The sequence below is a fragment of the Kogia breviceps genome, chromosome X (assembly GCF_026419965.1).
Source record: "Kogia breviceps isolate mKogBre1 chromosome X, mKogBre1 haplotype 1, whole genome shotgun sequence".
Taxonomy (NCBI): Eukaryota; Metazoa; Chordata; class Mammalia; order Artiodactyla; family Physeteridae; genus Kogia; species Kogia breviceps.
The window spans coordinates 31,225,597-31,248,779 of NC_081330.1; the positions used below are offsets into that span (position 1 = coordinate 31,225,597).

General features: G+C 39.3%; 1 protein-coding gene across 5 annotated transcripts in view; it reads right to left on the reverse strand.

Moving 5' to 3' along the window:
- The window catches only part of PLS3 (plastin 3), a 241,895-nt gene that overhangs the window by 86,254 nt on the left and 132,458 nt on the right, over positions 1-23,183 (reverse strand). The window contains exon 1 of one of the 5 annotated variants that reach the window (XM_059049669.2): positions 4,846-5,064. The exons of 1 other annotated variant lie outside the window; for it this stretch is intronic. The gene's annotated coding sequence lies outside the window, so the exon portion shown is untranslated. Of the gene's footprint in view, positions 1-4,189; positions 5,065-23,183 lie in introns of those variants that run through there. 3 more of the 5 variants (XM_067023569.1, XM_067023574.1, XM_067023570.1) reach the window with 3 other exon arrangements.

Here is a 23,183-nt window from a genome sequence, read left to right on the forward strand (position 1 = left end):
ACTTTGAATTTATATAGCACCTGTCTGCTGAAGAGCCAAGGCTTACATAGCTCATTTATCCTTTCAGCATGCCTGTGAAATATACAGATTGAAAACAGATGGCTTACAAATAAAGTAAAATCCAGATATGAAAACAGAGAACTTCCATGATTTACTGAAGATGGCCTCTCTGTGCAAACTGTAGAGGCCTAAAAGATCCTGGAGTCCACACTCAATGCCTTTTCCAATAAACAACACTACCTCCTTATCATCAAACAAATTTCTAGACCGTTAAGAGAAATTAAGCTTTGTCATAATATAAAATCAGTAAGTTTAATGCGCCAAAAATCCTTGATAAGGAATGATATAAATGGTACCTCTATATTTTAAAGAAATAACATTAGTCACGGAATAAGCCACTGGTGATCATCTTCCTGGATAGTCACCAATTTGCCTACAAGGTATTTAGCTTGGTTCAATATAGTTGCATTAAAATTGGAAAAAAAAATCAACTGATAAATATAACTGAAATAAGCCAGACTATATCTATATAAAAGATATATCTTATAAAAGAAAAAAAAATCCCAGCAGACCAAAATCCTTGAGCCATGCCCTCATTTTATAAATGAGAAAATGCATGGTATCTGGCACATGTATGTACTCAATGTTAGTTATCAATATAATAATCTTAAGTGACTTTCTCAAGGTCAAACTATGAGTCAGTGGCAGAGCCACGTCTAGAATCTAGTTCTTCTGAATCAAGTCCAACATTCGTCCCCCTTAGCAATGTAATTTTCATTTAACAGCAATGCTTTTTCATCCCTAAAACAGTTTATACTCACCAACATTTGTCTTTCAAGTGCTAAGAATAGGGCAAATTCAATGTTATTAAGCATATTGAATTTTTGGAAACTGTCTCACCTCCATAACTACCATTGGCCCAAGTATTATCAGATCTTCTCCTGAGACTGACATTTCATGATCAGACAGTTTTTTCTATTTCTAGGCCATAATGTTAACCAAAGCTCTCTCATCACTAAAAACAGCTAGTCGTGACCACTGGTATCTAAAAGACATTCCAATAGTATAATGTATCCAAAAAATTTTTGAAACCTCCAACACAATGAACATAACATCATATGGTGTGTCACTCTCTAGAATAATTATAGACGCAAAATATGATCTTGCTGTCTTCTTCTAAACTGAGTTTTATTATTTTCACAGATTAAACTTTCTCCCTCTGGATTACTTTTCACCAAAAGAGCAAAAGCAAGTACAAAATGATTCCAAAAACAGTTACCCAAGTTTTCAGGTATTGATAGATGTTCGTTTTCAATTTTATACCAGCTACTTTTGGAATCTGTACTAAACAGCAAAAACAAACAATTTGGCATATTCATTCCACCTAGATTATAGCAATAGCAAATTCATGAATTTATCATATGTGCTAAGAATATTATGTCAGTACATTTCTTGGAAAGGCAAGTAGAAATGCTTAAAACAGAATATGGAAAAATGGCAAGTGAATTTTCTTCCTTTACTCATCAGTTTCACCATAAATAATCTCCTTAGTGCTCAAGCACCACAGCCAAGTTACTACCCCCTTCTTTTCTGTAACAGTCACGCTGTTTGCCTAGGAGCAAAATTTCATGGGGTTCCTAATAGTGCCCTGGATATTGACATTCTGCCAATATAAACAGTCACAGTCAAGTCTAATGTGCTTGTAACCATTTGTAGAAGAGACTTAATCTCAACCCAAATATTACTCACTAGTTACAATTAATCCTTCTACCCCAAATGCATTAAGCCTAGACATTTTTTAGCAATTGACTCTAAATGATGGCATCAGACTAGACTAGAGACCTTGGACCTCAGTGTTGATTGTGCTAAATCAAGGCAGAGCATAATTTATTTGGCTCTCCCACCCCAGGTAAAGAGTTTGATAACTTTCTAGATCTAATTGTAGAAATTAAGAATTAGACTCATAATCCTCTAATTTTAATGAAAGCCTGGGTTCATTAGATCATATGACTAAAAAATGAAGTCAGTAGTTGTAAATGAGTGGACACACCGAGACAATGAAAGACTGTGGTTGGAGAGCCTAGTGAGGATCCTGTTTTGACATGAGTTAATACGACTTTAAAAAGAACTTATCTCCCTACCACTTTAACCTAGTTGGATAGTTGTGCTCTTCTTTTTTTAAGGTTAAATATTTGTTAGGAGTTCCATCTAAAATTATATTATCACCTCTTTTCCACTAGGGGGGTCTATCTACCAGTGGAGTTAACTCCAATGAACTCAGGTGCAGCTTGAGTCCACTTCCAGCTAATCTGTGCCGCAAGGATAGCCTTGTGGTCAGAACTATGTGCTTTAAAGTTGTTCTAGTTTTTAGGCTCAGAAACCCATGCACAGCATGAAAATGTAGTGCTCAAGTCATTCAGAGGTTGCTGCAGTAAGTAGACAAGGATTTTTGGCTGAAGCATACAAAGCCAAAGTCTCTTAAATATTCCCAGTTTCATTTTTAGCTGCCCTAGTTGTTTTCAAGACTGAATATGTATCAACTGGATCCATTTTTGTAAATAAGTAAAGCTTTTAAACTTTCAACCTCAGAGATTCCTCTGCCCATTTCTACACTCTGCAATATATAATCTGAATAGCAAACTGCCAGGTTTTTCCAACAGCAACCTTAACTTGGGCCACTTGGGTGGGTATTGGTCATTATGGGAGTTGTTTCTGTGGCCTCTCATTATTCTACTAAAGTACTGACAGGTAAAAACCCAACTAGCTCGATTTCTTAAATTTAGTGTCCACTGTTTTCCTGCCTGATTTCTGATCCAATTAATTCCAAACCACGATAACTGATGGTTAATTTTAGCCAAGAGATTATCCACCACCTTCAGCAGATGCCTAATATAGAGAACAGTTCAACTGGAATATAGGCCAGACCCAGGGACATGGACAAAGCCTAATTTTTTAAAAAACACTATCTTATGGGATATGGCTTCAAATCTATCATTTAGGAATGAAATAGGGCATGAATAAATGGACGATTTTTCTAGAAAATAATTAGTAAGATATTTTTAAAATTTAGAAAAGCCATAACTAGATTGAAGGGCCACAGGGGAGATATATATCCCAGCACAAACATATTTCAAGCCCTTATTTTAAAAACAGCTTCTGTTTTTTATTTTGGATAAAATCTGAGCACCAAATTCCCTTTCTGTTCCCCTCATCCAAATCCAAGTAGAACTCCCTTGAGTAGAGGCTAGTTCACACCGCCCCCTCCCCCCTTTTTTGTCACGGTACTTTTGGGAAAATGAACTTCAGCCATTACATTCCAGTTTTAAAGTCAAAAGAAGTCATGTGACCATTACCCTAGGGGCATCAGAGACTTGGGGCACGTGATGCCAATTGACATATGTGGGGCTTCGGCCACTATGTTGGAATTCACTGTAAATTGGATCTTCAGGATCAAGTTTAAGCTCCCAGATACACTGTGACATCCTGTAAAGCGGAGTGTGCGCTTACCTCTCAGTAGTTTTTAATTTCACCTAGGTTTTCTACCCACTGTGCAGCCAGCCAGGCTCTCTTCCCCACCCCCCATCCCTGGTAACAGGTCGGGCACCCCGAGCATCTAGTCTATCTGATCTTAAACGGCGAGGCTCTCCAACCCAGTTCGTTCTAAACTCAACCTTGAGTACCACCTGGCATGTTGTACACATAGGGTGTGGAGCAAGAATTTGCGTCGCGTACAGGAAATGTCAGAAAGCATTAAGCCCACTCCACCTCCCAGGTTGGGATCTTCTGCCCTGGAGCCTGGCAGTCGGAGCCGCCAGCACATTAGAACAAGTAGCTGCAGCGGCAGCGGCAACTCTGGGACTGGCGAGAAGCCCGGGCGGGGGTGGTCGGCGTCCCCCGGCCTCTCATTAGACCGCTAAGTACTGCGAGTGGGGAAAAGTAAACACCGGCAAGTGCGGCTCTGTGGGAGGAGGGGATGTTGCCCTCGCCCCCAGCCCCTTCGGCTCTGCCTCCCGAGGAGCCCTGGGAGGTGCCGGGCGGCCGCTGCCCCAACCGCGCGCACGAGGTTGCAGAGCCAAAGGAGCTGAGAAGGGAGCAGACAGGCGGCGCGGGATCTGGGGAGAGGAGAACGGAAAGGTACTGCCCTAATGGCCCGGAGATGTCCTGCTACAGAAAGGAAAAAAGTGCTTACTCATAGGGAGACGCGGTGCGATAGCGATTCGCTCGCTAATGGTAAGGGAAGCAGGCGGCAGGCAGGCAACCGGAGCCTCGTTCCTTCCCTGGGCCACCGCACCCCGTGGAGCCCGGGGGCCGGGGTGAGCCCGTGAGGTCACCCGAGGAGGGCGAGCGGGGGCTGGAGGCGTCGCCGGCGACCGGCTCCGGGATTTCCTGAGTCCGGAGCCGGCGGAGGAGGGGGGGAGGAGGGTGGCAGTAGCTGAAGAAGGACGACAGAGGGAAGTTTAGGCGCTCGGTTTCCACTTCGGGGCCGCCGCCACGGAAGGGGAGAAGGGCAAGGGCTGGCGTCAAGGACTCCAGCCCAAGTTTGGCAACAAGTTAAGAGCAACTAGTGAGAAAGCACCATCTCTCCAGTGAAGAGCAGAAAACGTGTTTGCGGCGGGCGGTGGTCGTGGGGAACACTCGGTCACTCCCACCCGTCCTTGATGCGAACGATCGCTTTGGCGCCCAAGGTCTAGGACAGAAATTTCTGCAGCCTCCCTCAGTCCCCCGCCTGCCGTGCCAGGCACGTTCCTGCCGAGGTTCCCGGAGATGCTCTCTCCTGGACCCACTCACGCCCACGCCCAGAGATCCCGTTCCCCTCGTGCCCTCCCGCGCCTGCAGAGCACTTACGTAAAGTCGCAGAGTACCGGATCTGGCCAGACAGCCTCCAACCGACGCACTCAGACAACTTCTGGGCTCGGAATTTTTGCGGCTGTGGTTCTAAAGCCAGCGCTCCCTCCCCTCCCGCCAGCCCCCTCCGCCCCTCGGCCGCCGCCATTGGCTCCGGTGGTGCTAGCAGTCGGCTGGGAACCAGGAAGGGGATTGGGCCACGAGCCTGTCACATCAACTGGGCTGGGAGTTGGGAGAATAGGCACCGGGATGGGCGCCCTGGAGGGATGGGGACTGTAACTCTGCGGCTGGGAGCGGAGATTGGTCCTCCGCTCTTGTTTCTTCCCCTCCCTGGCTATGAAGAGATTAGAAGTCCTCAGAGCCTGGCTCGGGGACCACGTTCCAAAAAATCGTGTGGAATAAACGAAGAGATGAGAATGTTGGAGCGAGAGTTTGAACGTCACCAAGCCCCCATTTAAGTCTCTGGAGAGTACAGTTTCAACCCAGAATCGTAAAGAGAATCTCGGCATGGGAAGGGACTAGTAATACTAGTACTTAGTTTCTTCTGCTCCAATCAGCCTGCGTGCGGAGCAACGCAGAGGGAAAACCTCAGCAATCTTCTCTTTCCAACGAGGTCTAGGGAGCGGATATATGGACAGGACGAGGCTCTCATGTTTTTGGCTTCGTGCCCAGGTAAATTGTTGACCAAAATCACCTGTCTGGTCTGTTTGTCCATGCGGAAAGGAATGAGAGGTGGAGGTGGGAAGGGAAGGTGGAAATAACGTGGTTCCCACTCGTTTGACTGAAAATGGATGTCAATTTTCATCAGTCTCCCTTCACCAGAGAAAACTTGGAGACGTGCTCCTGCTTCCCAGAGGACCCTTTCTTCTTCTTGGCCTCTGTGTCATAATTGACCTCTTTCATTAATACGCGCGGAGGTTTCCCCTCCTTATTGTGCATTCCAATCCTTTGGCTCATTCCAGGTCCAAAATCAGCTCCAAGGACCAGAGTTTGACGGATTCTCCAGGGTCAGGTCAAGAGACTGGCTTGTGGCACACCTGTAGAAGAAAAAAGCTAAGCCCTTTCATGTTTCAGTCACAACCATTTTGTTCAGGAAATGTGTGCTTGGAAAGTTTTTTAAGAATTAAAAATTGGTTCAACTACTTCTCATTTTATATGCACTACGAAAATTGTTAAATTAAGAGTGGCCTGGGACTTCCCTGGCAGTCCAGTGGTTAAGACAGCGCTCCCAATGCAGGAGGCACGTGTTCCATCCCTGGTCAGGGAACCAAGATCCCGCAAAATCTAATGATCTTGTCAAGGAACCCTCACTTCATCTGCTATTATGAATTTCCTTAGAGAAATTAACCTATAGTGAGTGCCGGTGCTTCTTGAATGGGCAGAAGAGGGGAGTTCATATACTGCCTAAAGGCTACACTAGCAGAGAAGGAATTGGCACTGGGAAAAAGGCTCATTAAATATTAATTAATGATTAACCAACTGGAAGAACATATGAAAGGCACAGAAAGGTGAAAAAGAAATGAGAGAGCAATCTGGCTATCGGAAATATTAAATTTCTGGTATGAGAGATTTTGTACTGGGTCAGATTTGTGTCAGCACAAAAATACTGATTTCAACATGTTCGTGTTGTGTGGACTGTGAAGTGTACCGCCACACACATTTACAAGAGGACCCACAGTGAGATTTCTGGCTTTCAGTAATTGGCCCAAGGTTTGGTATGGTTTCTGGAATTCTTTACACAAAATTTCTAGATACACTAATACAGTACTTCAGTTTTCTACATTTTTATGGCGTCTGTTAAGTCGCCACTGAAGAACTTCCACCTGCTTTAAAACTTAAATTTACAGACTTAGAATGTCTGTATGAAGGGACTGTGCAAGCTAAATTTTCGAGTACGGATATATTTGTCTCAATTACTTAACTTAGTATTCTATTTTAGTTTATTTTTCAAGTGTTAGAATTCAGAATAAGTCAAAATATTAAGAATCCTATGCATATGCTATTTACACTTTCTTGTTTTTTTTTTCAAAAAAGCTTACATAGAAGCTTTACTTTATTTACTAACACTGAGGATGTCAGAATTCAGTAAGAGTTTGTGGTCAGGAAATGTCACTTTAATGGAAGTACAGTGGTCACAGTTTCAAAGCCACAGGGTGCCCAGGTAATGGCACTGTGTCTCAGTGCCTCGGTAGTTTCCAACAGATAAAACTTGCCCTATTTGGATGCTGGTTGAGATTCCTGTTTAACAAGCTCAACAAAGTAGAACTCCATTTTAATGAATACTGCTATGATAGCCGTCTTGATGTAACTAAGCTACTTTTGTGTTACCCAAAATCTAAATGTCCTTTTCAGAGGCTAACGTTTTGCTCTAAGAAAGGAGCCTCAGACTCAAAGCTCTATTCAAACTGCATTTCTTTCTGATCTTTCACACCATCAATTTAAGCCATATAGGATCATTCACAAAGTAACCCAAAGTTGGTAGTTTTCCTATCTATATAAAGAGGTTTGCAGGGACTTCCCTGGTGGTCCAGTGGGTAGGACTCTGTGCTCCCAACGCAGGGGACCCGGTTTCGATCCCTGGTGGGGGAACTGGATCCTGCATGCATGCCACAGCTAGGAGTTTACATGCAGCAACTAAGAAGGCTGCATGAGGCAACTAAAAGATCCTGTATGTCAGAACTAAAAGATCCCGCGTGCCGCAACTAAGACCTGGTGCAGCTAAAATAAATAAATAAATATTAAAAAAATAAAAGAGGCTTGCACAGCTGGTCTTCAGGGTCCCTTTCAGAAGCTCAAAGGCAGATCATAGGGCTTAATTCATCCTTTAAAAATTGAGTTATAATTAACATACAATATTATATTAGTTTCACATGTACATGTTGATTTGATATTTTTATGAGATGATCATCACAATAAGTCCAGTTACCATCAATCACTAAACGAGTTGTTATAATATTATTGACTATATTCTGTATGTGTACATTACATCCCTGTGACATTTATTTTATAGCAGGAAGTTTGTACCTTTCATTCCCCTTCACCTATTTCACTCATTTCCCCATGCCGCCTCCATTCTGGCAACCACCAGTTTGTTCTCTGTATCTCTGAGTCTGTTTCTATTTTGTTTTGTTTGTTCGTTTGTTCTGCTTTTTAGATTCCACATATAAGTGAAGTCATATAGTATTTGTTTTTCTCTATCTGGCTTATTTCTCTTAGCATAATACCCTCCAGGTCCATCCATGTTGCCACAGATGGCAAGATTTCATTCTTTTTTATGGCTGAGTAATATTCCACTGTATGCATGTACATCACATCTTCTTTATCCATCCCTCTATTAATGGGTACTTGGGTTTCTTCCATATCTTGGCTATTGTAAATAATGCTGCAGTAAACATAGGAATGCATATATCTTTTCCAATTAGTGTTTTTGTTTTCTTTGGATGAATACCCAGAAGTGAAATTGCTGGATTGTATGTTAGTTCTATTTTTAGTTTTTTGAGGCACCTCCATATTGTTCTCCATAGTGGCTGTATCAATTTACATTCCCACCAGCAGTGCAAGAGGGTTCCCTTTTCTCCACACCCTCTCCAGCATTTATTGTTTGTAGATTTTTTGATGATGGCCATTCTGACCATGTGAGGTGATACCTCATTGTAGTTTTGATTTGCATTTCTCTAATGATTAGTGATGTTGAGCATCTTTTCATGTGTTTGTTGGCAATCTGTATATCTTCTTTGTAGAAATGTCTATTTAGGTCTTCTGCTCATTTTTGGATTGGGTTGTTTGTTTTTTTTGATATTGAGCTGCATGAGCTGCTTGTAAATTTTGGAGATTAATCCTTTGCCAGTTGCTTCATTTGAAAATATTTTCTCCCATTCCGAGGGTTGTATTTTGGTCTTGTTTATGGTTTCCTTTGCTGTGCAAAAGCTCTTAAGTTTCATTAGGTCCCATTGGTTTATTTTGGTTTTTATTTCCATTTCTCTAGGAGGTGGGTCAAAAAGGATCTTGCTGTGATTTATGTCATAGAGTGTTCTGCCTAGGTTTTCCTCTAAGAGTTTGATAGTATCTGGCCTTACATTTAGGTCTTTAATCCATTTTGAGTTTATTTTTGTGTGTGGTGTTAGGGAGTGTTCTAATTTCATTCTTTTACATGTAGCTGTCCAATTTTCCCAGCACCACTTATTGAAGAGGCTGTCTTTCCTCCATTCTATATTCTTGCCTCCTTTATCAAAGATAAGGTGACCATATGTGTGTGGGGTTATCTCTGGGCTTTCTATCCTGTTCCCTTGATCTATATTTCTATTTTTGTGCCAGTACCATACTGTCTTGATTACTGTAGCTTTGTAGTATAGTCTGAAGTCAGGGAGCCTGATTCCTCCACCTCCATTTTGCGTTCTCAAGATTGCTTTGGCTATTGGGGGTCTTTTGTGTTTCCTTACAAACTGTGGAATTTTTTGTTCTAGTTCTGTGAAAAATGCCATTGGTAGTTTGATAGGGATTGCATTGAATCTGCAGATTGCTTTGGGTAGTAGAGTCATTTTCACAATGTTGATTCTTCCCATCCAAGAACATGGTATATCTCTCTATCTGTTTGTATCATTTTTAATTTCTTTCATCAGTGTCTTATAGTTTTCTGCATACAGGTCTTTTGTCTCCTTAGGTAGGTTTATTCCTAGATATTTTATTCTTTTTGTTGCAGTGGTAAATGGGAGTGTTTCCTTAATTTCTCTTTCAGATTTTTTTATCATTAGTGTATAGGAATGCAAGAGATTTCTGTGCATTAATTTTGTATCCTGCTACTCTACCAAATTCATTAATTAGCTCTAGCAGTTTTCTGGTAGCATCTTTAGAATTCTGTATGTATAGTATCATGTCATCTGCAAACAGTGACAGTTTTACTTCTTCTTTTCTGATTTGGATTCCTTTTATTTCTTTTTCTTCTCTGGTTGCTGTGGCTAAAACTTCCAAAACTATGTTGAATAATAGTTAGCCTATTATTCTTGATTGTTTGAGTCTCAAATATGTTAGGCCAGATTTTAGTGAATTTAAAAGTGTCTGTGTGCATAAGAGCCTGTGTGTGTGTGTGTGTGTGTGTGTGTGTGTGTGTGTGTGTTTGTGTGTGTGTGCGTGCGCGCAGAGAGAGAGAGAGAGAGAGAGAGAGAGAATATAATATTATTTTTAAATGCTATAAGTATTTGAAGGCAGATGGATGGATCAAGAGACTGAAAAAGGAGCTTTCACCACATAGGTCATTGGTTAAATACCATAAATATTTGAGTCTGTGTCTACTAAAGAAACAAAATGTGACTTTAAAAAGAGATTGACAGAGTTATAACATAGATGAACTTTGAAAATATTATGCTAAGTGAAAGGAGCCAGTTACAAAAGATCACATATTGTATGAGTCTATTTATCTGAAATGTACGAAAAGGGAAAATCCATAGAGACAGAAAGTAGATTCGTTGTTGCTGGGAGCTGGGGTGGGGAGGGGTGGATTTGAAGGAAAATGGGGAGTTACTGCTGATGGGGTTCCCTTTTGGGGCCATGAAAATGTTCTAAAATAAACTGATGGTTGCACAACTCTGTAAATACACTAAAAACCATTGAATTGTACCATTTAAGCAGATGAATTGTATGGTGTTGTGAATTATATCTCAACAAAGCTGGTATTAAAAAAGAGATTGACACAATTAGGCTGCTTAAGCACAGGAAAACCACACTAGTGAAGATATGGCATGTGACGGCAGGAAACAAGTATAGAAAGGATCTGTATTGCAAGAGACAAACTAAACTCAGAAATCAAAAGGGCCTTGGAAGATAAAGTCATCTACCTCTTGTTCAGCATGATCCCTTGTTTGCCACTGTCACTGCAAGAAGGACAAAGTGCTTCAATTTACCACAAAAGAGATTTCAACATTGCAAAAACATTTGATTTCAACAAATCAAATAAGCCAGACACAGAAGCTGGATAGCAAAAAAAAAAAAAAAAAAAAAAAGATATATTTCTTCTCTGATACTTTTAGAAAGGTTTAAGTAATCATGTGACTATACTGGCTTAGGGATTATATCATGCCAATGTTTTCATAACTAATTGCAGTCAGAAAGAGAATTGGACACTTGGTCTAAATAACCAAGAGTTTCCTTATAAAATGTCACAGAAGGGCTGAGGACAAGAAGTTTCATTTTGAACCAACAAACATCTCTTTGATAATTCAGAATCAAGAACGCATCCACTGGTTTGTTTCTTCGTCAATGTCATAGGGTCACCTGAACAAGGGTGTAAATAGAGTGTAAACCTGTCCATTCAGAGAGGATTCCCTTTCACACACTGGCACCATTATAGTAAGATACATCTCATCTAGTGGATGGAATGGAGTAGGCCTAGAAGTAACTAAGCTTAACTAAACTTTAAAATTTTTTTAAATATTTGGGGGTCCTCAGGAAAGTACACCATGTGAAATGAGATCAAACTCGTAGGAATATTCTAAGTCAGGAGTCAAAAACATGATCTACGAAGGGCCAGATAGTAAATATTTTTGGCACACAGGCCACATAGTCTCTGTTAACAACTGCTCAACTTGGCTGTTAGAGTAAGGAAGCAGCCACAGACAATAAGTAAACAAATGGTCTTGGTGATGGGCCAATAAAGCTTTATTTACAAAAACAAGCAGCAACAGGTTGGGCCTGGAGCAGCTTAGTTTGCTGACTCCGTCTGGGTTGCTGTGCTTGCCCCAGTATGGACTTGGTATCTGGATGGAGTTGTGTTCTTATAGGGGTATATTTACATTAGAATTGGTTCATGACTGAAGATATGAAACAGATTAAGATAGAAATTAGCACCTTTGCACATTACAATCTTAGGTCTTCACAATCTTTAATATCAAGCAACTGATGGATAGCTGTATTCTACTCTCATTTCTTTATCACCATTCAAATTTGAATGTAATCACAGTTGCGGAATTCCACGGGGGTAGGGGGGAATGACAACTACAGCTACCTCTTATTGAGCTCCTTCTATGTGTCAGGACTTGTACTAGGAACTTTATGTATATTATCTCATTTAAGGCTAGTAACTATTCCATGAATGGAAGTGTTATTATCCCCATATTCAAATGAGAAAATAAGGCTTATAGAACTAATTAGTAACTTTTACCCAAGATCATTTGGCTTGTAATGTAGAAGCTGGAAGGTGCAGGAGTGGGGAGGAGATATTCCATCTCATATCTGACTCTACAGCCTGTGAATAGAACCATAGGATCTTACAGGAAACGTTCACTGTACTTTATCCCAAAAAATAAAGCATGGGAATGCAGCTGATGATTTTACCTTTCTTCTCAATTCCATGGAAAATTGGTTAGCCCACTAGTGGTAAATCTCATTGATAAGCAAGCATGTTTATTACACTTATGCCTAATCTAATGTTGATGGTGTATAGTAGCATGTATTTATTTTTATAATTCTACACATGGTGCTTTCTTTCCACCAAATGACACTGTCACCTTTGAAGAGTAAGTCAGTGGATCCGTGAAATTGAAATTCATGCCAATGGCAGCAGGAAAAATATAATTCTATCTTCCTCTTAAGCAGTATTTTAGGTGATGTTCAGGATTAATAACATAGATATTTTAGGACTCTGAAGACTGGAAATAAAGAGAGTTTTATTTTCAGGCTATATTCTATGGGATATTAAAATATAGGATAGTTTCAGTGAAAAGCTTAGTCAAACCAGTTATTTGTTACAAATAGTAAAAACAGATTTTCAGTTTATCCTCTAGGCAGGATATAGACAGAGGCCTAATTTATCAAATTTTCCAGAAAATATACTATTTTAGCCCAACTTGTCCTACCTGATGAACTCTGAATTACGAGTCACATAAATCGTGTGTCGGAGGGAGGTAGTTTTAAACAAATGAAATATATTTCAAAATAAATGTGTTGATAACAAAACACCCATAGCATATGGCCTACATTTTCTTTAATTTGTTTAATATAGGGTCTCCTGAAGCATCACATTTAAAAACTAAAATAGAGATTGGGATTGACATATATACACTAATATGTATAAAATGGATAACTAATAAGAACTTGCTGTATAAAAAAATAAAATTCAAAAAAATAAAATAATTTGATAATGAAAATCATAGAATTTTTGTGTTAGAAGGAACATTATAGACCATCCCCCTCACTTTACTGATTAATAAAACAGAGGCCCACAGGAACAAAATGACTTGCCGTAATCTTTTGGTTCTTTCAAAGTCCTTTTATAGTTACCTTACCAGATGGCATTTTCAGGATTATAATCTTTCTGTGTAATTCAATTTTAAGTGTGGATTTGCAAGTATGCTAGATAATGATGTGTTCCAGTGACCCTGCCTTAACTCAGGCCATGTAGCAGGATAGAGTCCCTTCCAGCTGTCAGTTTCCTGGAGAAGGGAAGTCAACAATAAGGTACTACCTGAGTGTACCCAAATAGCAGGGAGGGTGTAAGTGGGTCTCCAAAACCTTGCACATACAGAGCAAAAGTAGGGCCGGGACTGACCAAGATCAAGAACCCTGTCAATCAAAAGAAATGCAAAATCCAAGTTTTAAGAACCCAGTCCAAGATGAGGGCTTGACAAGGAGGCAAGGGGAGGCAAGTGAAAGCAAGGAAAACCTGAATAGCAGCTCAGCATAGAGATGATTTGCTGGTTTTGAGACAGTGCCCCCTACAGGTCACACAATGCAAAGATCCCTTGTTCCGACTACTTTTTAAAGTGGACTCTCTAATTAATTAGTCTGATTCTAAGAGGCATGAAAGTCAGTACATTATTCCTGGGGAAGCTGGAGTAAATTATTCACAACAGGAGGAACAATTCAATGTCTGCAAAGAGGTCACTTGACAGGTCATCCTGCGCCACAATGGAAAGACTTCACCTAGATTGCCTCCTTAATTCTCATTTCCCCTTTTCCTTATTGTTGAGTATACAAAAGTTCTTCTCTTCTGTTAAAGGAGGGCAAACCCGTTCTCTTCATCAAATCTGAGAAACAGATTCTAGGCTTATTTATCCTTTCCAGTTTCTTTGTTACCTTGTCTGAAGCAGGTACCGCTCAGTCAAGTACATGACATAATCATTCTGGATCAGTGTAAGTTTCAAGAGCAGAAAACCCACCAAGGAGAGAGGCATAGGTTAACAGATTGCAAAGGGTTGGCAGTACTTCCTTTAAACCCAGATATGAATGCCAGCCTCTCCTACCTCCCAGTGACATATGATTATGCGTTAGAGCTCCCCAGATGCACAGAACGGATGGATGTGCCAGACTAGAAGCAGTCGTCCAGGAGTCTTCCGTCTTTAAAGTTTAACTTGGAATATTGAAAATAGTAATAGATATCATTCTTTTTACCAGAAATGATTCAGAACATTAAGGTCTTTTCTCAATCTTACCTTCTGTTTTGAAGTAAATATAAATTTCTCAAAAATGAACCAATACTTCCATTAGTATTTATACCAACCCTTTTTTTTCTTTTTTCTTTTGTGGAGGAAAGAAAATCCTCTGAAGGTTTGGAACAGCTCAGCTTCCAAAGTGCAGGCCAGAAAAGTGGGCTAATTGAATGCTTATCGGTAGTAGTATAATTTTTTCCAAATGTCTCATAGAGTTTTTGTTTTTTAAAAAATAAATTTATTTATTTATGGTTGCGTTGGGTCTTTGTTGCTGCGTGCGGGCTTTCTCTAGTTGTGGCGATGGGGGCTACTCTTTGTTGCAGTGTGTGGGCTTCTCATTGCGGTGACCTCTCTTGTTGTGGACCACAGGCTCTAGGCATGCGGGTTTCCGTAGTTGTGGCACACAGGCTCAGTAGTTGTGGCTCGCAGGCTTAGTTGCTCTGTGGCGTGTGGATCTTTCAGACCTTCTGGACCAGGGATCAAACTCGTGTCCCCTGTATTGGCAGGCAGATTCTTAACCACTGCACCACCAGGGAAGTCCCTCATAGAGCTTTATAAATAATTAGAAGTACTGTGCTTTGTGACCACCTAGAGGGGTGGGATAGGGAGGGTGGGAGGGAGGCTCAAGAGGGAAGGCGTATGAGGATATATGTATACATACAGCTGATTCACTTTGTTATACAGCAGAAACTAACACATCATTGTAAAGCAATTATACTCCAATAAAGATGTTTTAAAAATTCAGTTTCTAAAAGGGAAATTGATATATAAATTACAAAACTGTGTATGAAAGGATAAAGTATTATCAAAATCCAAAAAATGCATAACTATTAGTAGGGTTTTTTTCAATTACTTAAAATTTTAAAATGAAAGTGCCGTGCTCAGAGCTAATTTCTGTGTTTTCAGTTATTCCCATTAAAAGCCATTAAATTAATCATAATGCTTTGGTGCTTCATGGAAGCTAAATATTTGCTTAAACATTAATATCTACAATCTTAAAACCAACATCTTAAATTTCAGTACAGGGGACAATTCTTTCCCATGATCACTAAGATAGGTCATTTCAATTACTGCCCTGAAGGCTTAATCGAAATCCTATAAAAGTGGTGGCTTGCACCACGCAACAACTTAATCTTTATTGCAAAACACTTTCTTTTGTAACACTTCTTAATACATTTATAGATCACTTAATGAGAATTAATTTTATAAGTAATGAATTTTCAAGATGTATGCAGAATTTGGCAATGGTTTTTGGAAAATGAAAAACATGAAATTATATAAATATAATATAGTTAGGATGCAACATGAAGGTTGTCGTTTTTATCTGGTATCCTCACATTTGCTTCAGACAGCTGTTCCCTTCTCCTCAGTTGGGTTCGGGCATATTGTCTGGAAAGCTGAGTGATAAATATTCATGGTGTTTTAACATAATTGTAAGTAAAAAATGGTTGCATTGAGAATCCATTTTAATTCTTTCTTGGTTTATTTTCCTCCTCAACATTGTGGGGTCATAAGTTTCTAAAAACTTTAAAAAGTTATTATTATACCTGTTCTAGGATCTTCTTGAAAAGGCACAAAAAGGAATTACTTCTTCTTTTCTAAAATTGAATGCAAATGATCAGATATATAAACCTTAACATGCAAATTAGTGAAACATTCCATAGATTGTCTGCTGCCACTTCTCACCCCACCCACACATTCCCTCATATTCTAGCTAAACCAGCTATTTCATCATTTCCCAAATATGCCTGTATACCTATATAATCCACTTTTGACAGTGGAATAGAAAACATGTGTATTTAAGGAGAGTCAGAACTTGGTTTGAATCTGTCTCTTGCTATCTGTGTGGCTTTGAGAAAGTTATTTAGTCTCTGTCTGCCTTGGTATGCTCATAAGAAAATTCAGAGTATTAACACTTGAGCATAGTGCCAGGTATATAGCATGTGCTCAGTTAGTTGTTATTGAATGAAGTATCAAATATAACATACATAAAGTATCGGTACATAGTATCTCTATCATTTACCCTCTGTTCCTCTGTGAGGTCTGCTTTCATGTTCCTTTTTAACCTAGCAGGTCCCTAACCATCCTTCAAGTCCTATATCAAATGACATCTTTGGAGATGACTTCTCCAGCCCCTCCAAGGCAGAGCTAATGGTTCTATCTCTGCACTCTCACAACATCTCATACTTAGCTCCTTGAGGGCAGTGATTCCACCTTATTGGGCTTTGTGTCCCTAGTTTCTAAGTCCTAGGTACATAATAGAGCAAATAAATGTTTGATGAAAGATGAAGAAGAGGCTGAGTTGTCTGCCAAAGCTTTTTACTAGAATGTAAGATGGGACTAAACTTCTGAATTCACATATTCCCCACATCCCCATTAGACCATGAAATCTAAGAGAAGTCCCCTTTCTTTGTATTTGCAGCGCTGACACAGTATCTGGCTCAAGAAATGTCTGTTGAATTAATGTAGGCAAAATCCATCTTTAGAGCTCTTTCACCCATTCTTTTCCATTATTTGAGTAACTCTCTTCCCCCACTTCATAGGATCCCTACAATATCTGCCTTTCCTTGTGTGCTCTCAGTCTCTGATTTCTTTCCCTAAGTACCAAAGGATAGGTTTGAATTAGATAAACTCATCACTGTTAATGTGTTATTAGCTAACTCCTTGCCATCCCTCCCAATCAGTAAATGTCCCAGCGAATGGTAGTATATCAGGACAGCCTGTTTCAAGGGGTTAGGGGAGGGGAGATTTGGATGCATAATCCTTAAGATATCTTCCAAATTACACTGTATACAGTGACTACTCAGTTTGTTAATTGGCATGTCTAGCCCTGGACAGAGGTTCGATAAATTAGATATAGTGCATCAACCTCTGAAATTCCTCAGTTCTGAACCTATCCTTTTAAACATGGAGAATTAAACTCACCAAGTCTAATTCCCCACTTTGAGTTTGGGAATGCTCAAGTAGTGACCTCCTGTGGAGCTGGGAGAAAAATCTTGGCTCTAACTCCCTTCCAGATTACCTGAAGTGACCCCCACTTAGTTTTCATTTGCCCAGTAACCAAGAAGGGACCATTTTCCATGCTGATTTTAATATGAAGAAATTTGGGCTCTAGGTGGGTATTCAGCTAGCAAGTAGTGTACCAGAATTATCTCTGTCCCATCAGTCTATCAAGCATGATACAAACAAAATTAATATGGATGCCTAAGATTCTTTGGTATTTTCTCCTGCAAAGTTGGTCTTTGATGGGTCAGGTCAAGTATCCCAGCCTGTGTCGTCTTCCTTTTCAGTCTTTTAATTACCAAAACTAACCCCTGTCCAACCATTCAACTGTCAAGGAAGGAATACGACATTTCTCTTATGATTACAATTTAAATATCTTGAAGGAAAGTCTTCTCTGTTAAAAAAAAAAAAAGAACAACAAAAAACTCAAAAGTGTTAATGGTGTTACGTTCGTTGGTCACTTCGGGTACCGGATTGTACAAGGAGAAGTGTTTTGGTCTAAGACCCCTAAATTAAAATATAGTTAGACAAGAATTGTTAGTAAAAATTTCCTTTTGCTTTATCCTGATAATTGTTTTATTTTCCTTCAGACATCTGTTCCCAGAGACTGTTGCCTTGTGTCCATATCCCCCTCTTTCAATTAAGGAGACAGATAAGCAGTTGTCTTCAGAATATAAGGTCACTGGCATTCCATAAATGGATTCCAGTGCCTGCTACAGAAACAAGTGGTGAATGTTCTCTGTCACTTGCAAACTATAAATTAATTAAGTTGACAACTTTTCCTTCTTTATGTTATGCTTTCAGAGGGACTTTTGAAATACCATTTGTTGCATTTTCTGATTATAAAAGTAACGTATGGTCATTGTAGAGAATTGATAGTTCAGAAAAGTACTAAGAGGAGAATAAAAATCTCAACACCCAGATATAACAGCTGTTAGCATTTTGATGTAGTTATTTATAGCTTTTTAATGTGCATATAAAATATTTTAAAAGAAAATTGGGATCATATTATATATACAATGCTATATCTTGGCTTTTCAAAGTGTCCTTACATCTGAAACATTTTCAAGAACCGTTAAGTATTTGAAAACACCAGTTTAAATTGTTATATAACATTTTGTCATATGAATATACCACGGGCTGTTTATTAAAAATAACATGCTTTTATGGTTGGACATTCAGTTTGATTCCAATTTTTCCATCTTAAAAATAATTCTGTAATCTTTGTCTGAATTTCTGATTGTTTCATTCGAGTGGGATCCTACAACGGAACTTACTGGGTCTAAGTGTGTGATTTTTTTTCAAAAAGCATTCATGATAAGAATTTTAAAAGTATCTTTAAAAAGTTTGTACCAATTTACCCAGCCACCAGCAGTGTTTGAGCATGCCTGTCCTTTTCACTGAACTCTCCCAAATAATCATTTAATAGTTCTTAATTTGATTGACAAAAGTGGTATTTTAAAATACTGAGCACCTGAAAAAATATATCCATTAGGTTCTTGAACTTGCCTCATGTGTATTTATCTCTTTTCTTGTGCTTTACCCATTTTCCATTTTGATTTTTGTGAGCTTTTTAGTATTTTAAATCGATCATCCCTTTTTAATGTCTGTTGCAAATATTTTTCCCAGTTTGTGGTTTGTCTTCTACGTTTTCTTATTTAGTAATGGCTTTTGAGCTTCAAGTTTTTCCATTTTTGTGTAGTCCAAATCTATTGATTTTTCCATTTGCAGTTTCTTCCATTGCTTATGTGCTTAAAAATTCCATTCTTATTCAGTAGTGTTTTCGTTTAGTTTTAATTAGTCAGATTTATAATTTTGAAGGCAATGGATTTGTTCTACACGACTGCAAATATAGCTGTAGCTGCACTTTGTTCATTTTAAATATTTTATAGACAGATTTGGAAGTGTTAGTTACAAAAGTAGGAGCAGCTGTAATTCCTTTTAAACAGGACCATGTATAGAGAGAGTGATTCTTAAGAAGTCTTTTGAAAAAAAGACTTGAAATGTTGACATTTTACTGCGGTGAACAACTGTGTTGATTGAATGTTCCACATTATTCACTTCACATTGTGTAAGAGCTCTGTAACTCAAGGCAACACAACACTCAAACTGAAGAATCCCCCAGCAGTTTTCACTTTGAGGATTATCTGATTGTAGCCTTATTTCAGAATAGCTAAAACAGCATTTCTCAAAGGGTGGTCTTTGGACTCCCTTCCATCATAATCACTTAGAGTAATTGTTAAAATGGAGATTCCTGCATCCTCCCTTCAAACATACTAAATCACATCCCTTGGGGTTGAGGCCTCAGAAGCCACATTCTAACAAGCATCCCGGATGATTCTGGTCCACTGTAAAGTTTGAGAATCTCTGGGCTAGAGAGGAAAATTAGAAGTGGACCCCCAGAGGCAAAAAACAAAAAGCAAGCATTTGAGAACTTGAAGTCAAAAATAGATCTGAAATCAGTATATCGGCCAATGGGCAGAAATGATAGTCAGAATGCAACAGGGCAGAGATGAAAGAGCAATGGCCAGAAAATCAGAAAAAGGAGCTCTGCTACTTAATATCCTTGTGTCCCAGGGCGAGTCAAAACTCTTCAGGCTTCTTATCCTTAAAATGAGGATAAGAAATGCACGTACCCAAGCATACAGGATTGTGAGGACCGGGTGAAATAAACAAATGTAACAATGCTTTGTAAAGTTCATAGGTTTTATTGTTTATGATAGACTCAAAGGAAGTGCTGGTGGTGGTCAGCATCTGGAAGATGTGGCACTGGGTACCAGTGATTCATTAGAGTCATTAGAGTTCAAGGTGAAGAAATCCAGTCCCTGGAAGGACTTGATGTTGGGGGCAGGGATGTGAGGGGAGAGAGAAGGCAGGACAACATTTGAAGGGCTATAGTAGGAGTGCAAGTTATTGGCAGACCTACAGCAGAGAAGGAACAAAGCCTTCAGTGGCTCTTTCAGTGGTCACAGTCTCACCGAGTGATGTGAATAATAGCCACCAAGTTCTTTTATCAGGCTTCACACCACCCCGCAACCCCATTTAGAATCTGGATTGGACCAGGGTATGAGGTGAGGGCACCCCTGTAAGAGGTGACTAAGTTAAACTGTTCCGTAAATTAGAGGATTGAGGGCTACGTGGGTTGAGGGGAGGTGAAAGGAGCCCAAGTATGTACTTTTTCTGTTGTTGCAGCCTCAGGAAATGGGACATTTGCTTTCTGAACAATCTCATTTCCCTTTTGACTTCTCTCCTCTGAAGGATTTTATTTACTTTTATTTATTGCAAAATTAAATATATTGCAGTGTTATTAAAATCTCAGGGGGTAACAAATAGACTATATAGCAGTCAATATAGACATACATAGTTATTTGAACCCTCCCGATGCAAACTCTATTCATTAAGTATAGTGGAAAGAGCATGGGCTTCCGCCTTTCAGGAATCACCTGAATTACCCGAGGTTTCCGGAATTCCCTCTCAATTTCTTACTATCTGTGCGATCTTGAATATGATTGTATATGAGCCACGGTTTTTTAAATCTGGAAAATGGAGATTAAAATGTCTACTTGAATAGTTATTTGAGGATTAAATCAGACATCATGGTAAAAGAAACTAGTACAATGACTGGTACATAGTAAGTACCTGGTATCCTTGTTTAATTGATTAATTAACTTTCAACAATTCTTATCTGATTTTCTAATAGAGTACCTAAACTCATTCCTTTAGCCCTGATCCTATGGGATCCACAATTCTTCCTCCCCAGTTTTAGCCGTTTTTCTTGGTCCATCTCTTCTCGTTCTCTTTTACGTTTTCTCCCTCCCTCCCACGTTTATTTCTAAGGAATCCAAGTTCTTGTGTTCTGGAATCTAGGACCACTTCTCTCTAGATGAAAAATTCTCTCCTTAGCCTCCTGAATATTGGATATATTTCCCTGATGTTCTACTCAGAGTAAACTAGCCGTCCACTTTTTTCGTGGCCACTTTCTTATTTTGCGTGATTTATCCTGCTATTGTAGCAAAGATTAAAAAAAAAACCCTCCCCTCCCCTTATGCCAGAATAACTTTTCTAGCTCTTCAGTGTTTGTCATCCTCTTCTGGCCACATTCAAGTCCTCCTACAGATATGCAAAAACATGCTGACCTAAAACCCAACTAATTATGGACGAGATCCCAACCAGGCTGGAGCTTTCACCGCTTAGCTTTCAGAGGATGAGGCCTGTTTTAAGACTCTAGACTACACTGTACTCACAGTCAATACTAACTTCAGCTAAACCTCTCTACTTACCCACAGGGGCCCAGGAGTCTAGTTGCTGAGCGTTACTTACATTTTAGACCGTCAGTGAGAAAAATGCCAAAATCTTTCTCCTCTTTCTTTCTGCATCCAAGAAGTTTTGGATAACAGAACTGCAAAGTCTTTTATTTTGAGTTAATAAAAGGGAAGAAACTCCTTTCTGAGATGTTTGCTTGGAAGTCCCACACATCTCGGTTATATCATTCTATAGCTGTAGTTAGTACAAAATAAAAACAGTCCACACATTCATTCATTCAACAAATATTTATCAAGAATTTACAACATACAATGTAAAGTTCTGGATGAGGGGATTAAGATGAGTAAACATGGGCCCTGCTGAGATCTCACAGAGTTTATCATTGAATGGGGGAGATAAGCCACAAAAAACTACAATACACAGCATAAAGGGATAAACACTGTACAAATGAAAGAGAATGTATCTTCCGAGAAGCGAGAGGTTCCTCCAGGCTGAAAACCTCATGTGATTAGCTTCCCTCAGTGACTGACCAAATGATATGACAGTCTCATGAAACCAGATTCAGCAAGACTTAAAATATTTCAACTTAATATAAGGAAAAAATGAAATTCAATTGTCTCACCAATGAGCATAGTGTCATTGGATGAGGGCAGCCTGTGGGCACCAGAAGACCCTGACAATTGCAGTGCTCCATCTGTAAAGCTGTCTTTCTTTTCCTCAGGTTGTGGAAATAAGATAAAACAGTCTTCAAAAAGAGCAAAGTGGAGAATTTCCAGTTTTGTCCTTTAATAAATGGTTTGTTGGCACTGAATAGAATGAAAATAATGATAGGTCTTTTGCCACCAAAGCATAATGACCCTTGTGGCCTTTCTCCTCACTCTGTACCCTGTACTTTAGATGGTAAACAGCAATTTGAGTGGTGATATCGAAAAAGATTTTAACCCTCTGTTGCTCAGCAAGCATGAAGCAGACACAGAGGCCACATTGTACACACTGAGCCAGGACTAAGAGCAAAGGGGTGTTCCTGGGTTTTCCTCCTTCCCCCAGCTCATTGAAACAGAAAGGGCGGTATTGATATAGGGTCCTGACTGAGAAGGCAGAGGATCCATGGATGGTCAGAAAACTTATAAACCTAAAACTTACTCTTACATTGATGTTGACACTGCGTAGGAACTTAGAATCTGAATTCTGTAGATGAAATTATTACCATCCTAAACCTTTAGAAAAGTAATGGAACAGATTTCAAAGTTTTTTTTTTTTTTTACAGTTAAGGAAAAAACACATTTTTCCCCCACATAGCAGTGTAAGAACTCTTTGACTGTTCTTTTTTTTTCAGTCATTTAGCAAATATTTATTGAATACCATCGACTTAGGTATTAAACCAAGCTTCTCCAAAACTACAATGTCCTATGAAAATGCAGAGAATTATCAAAAGCACTGAATAAATAGTTGATATTCTGTACAGTCATTATCAACTCAAGTATGCTGAGGAACAACTTTTTTGGACGACATTTTTATTGAGATAGAATTGACATAGAATATCATATTGGTTTCAGGTATACAACGTAATGATTTGATATTTTGATTGTGTTTTAAAGAATGCTAAATTAGAAAACCTGACTGAATTTTAAATGCCGCAGATGTGATAAGTAG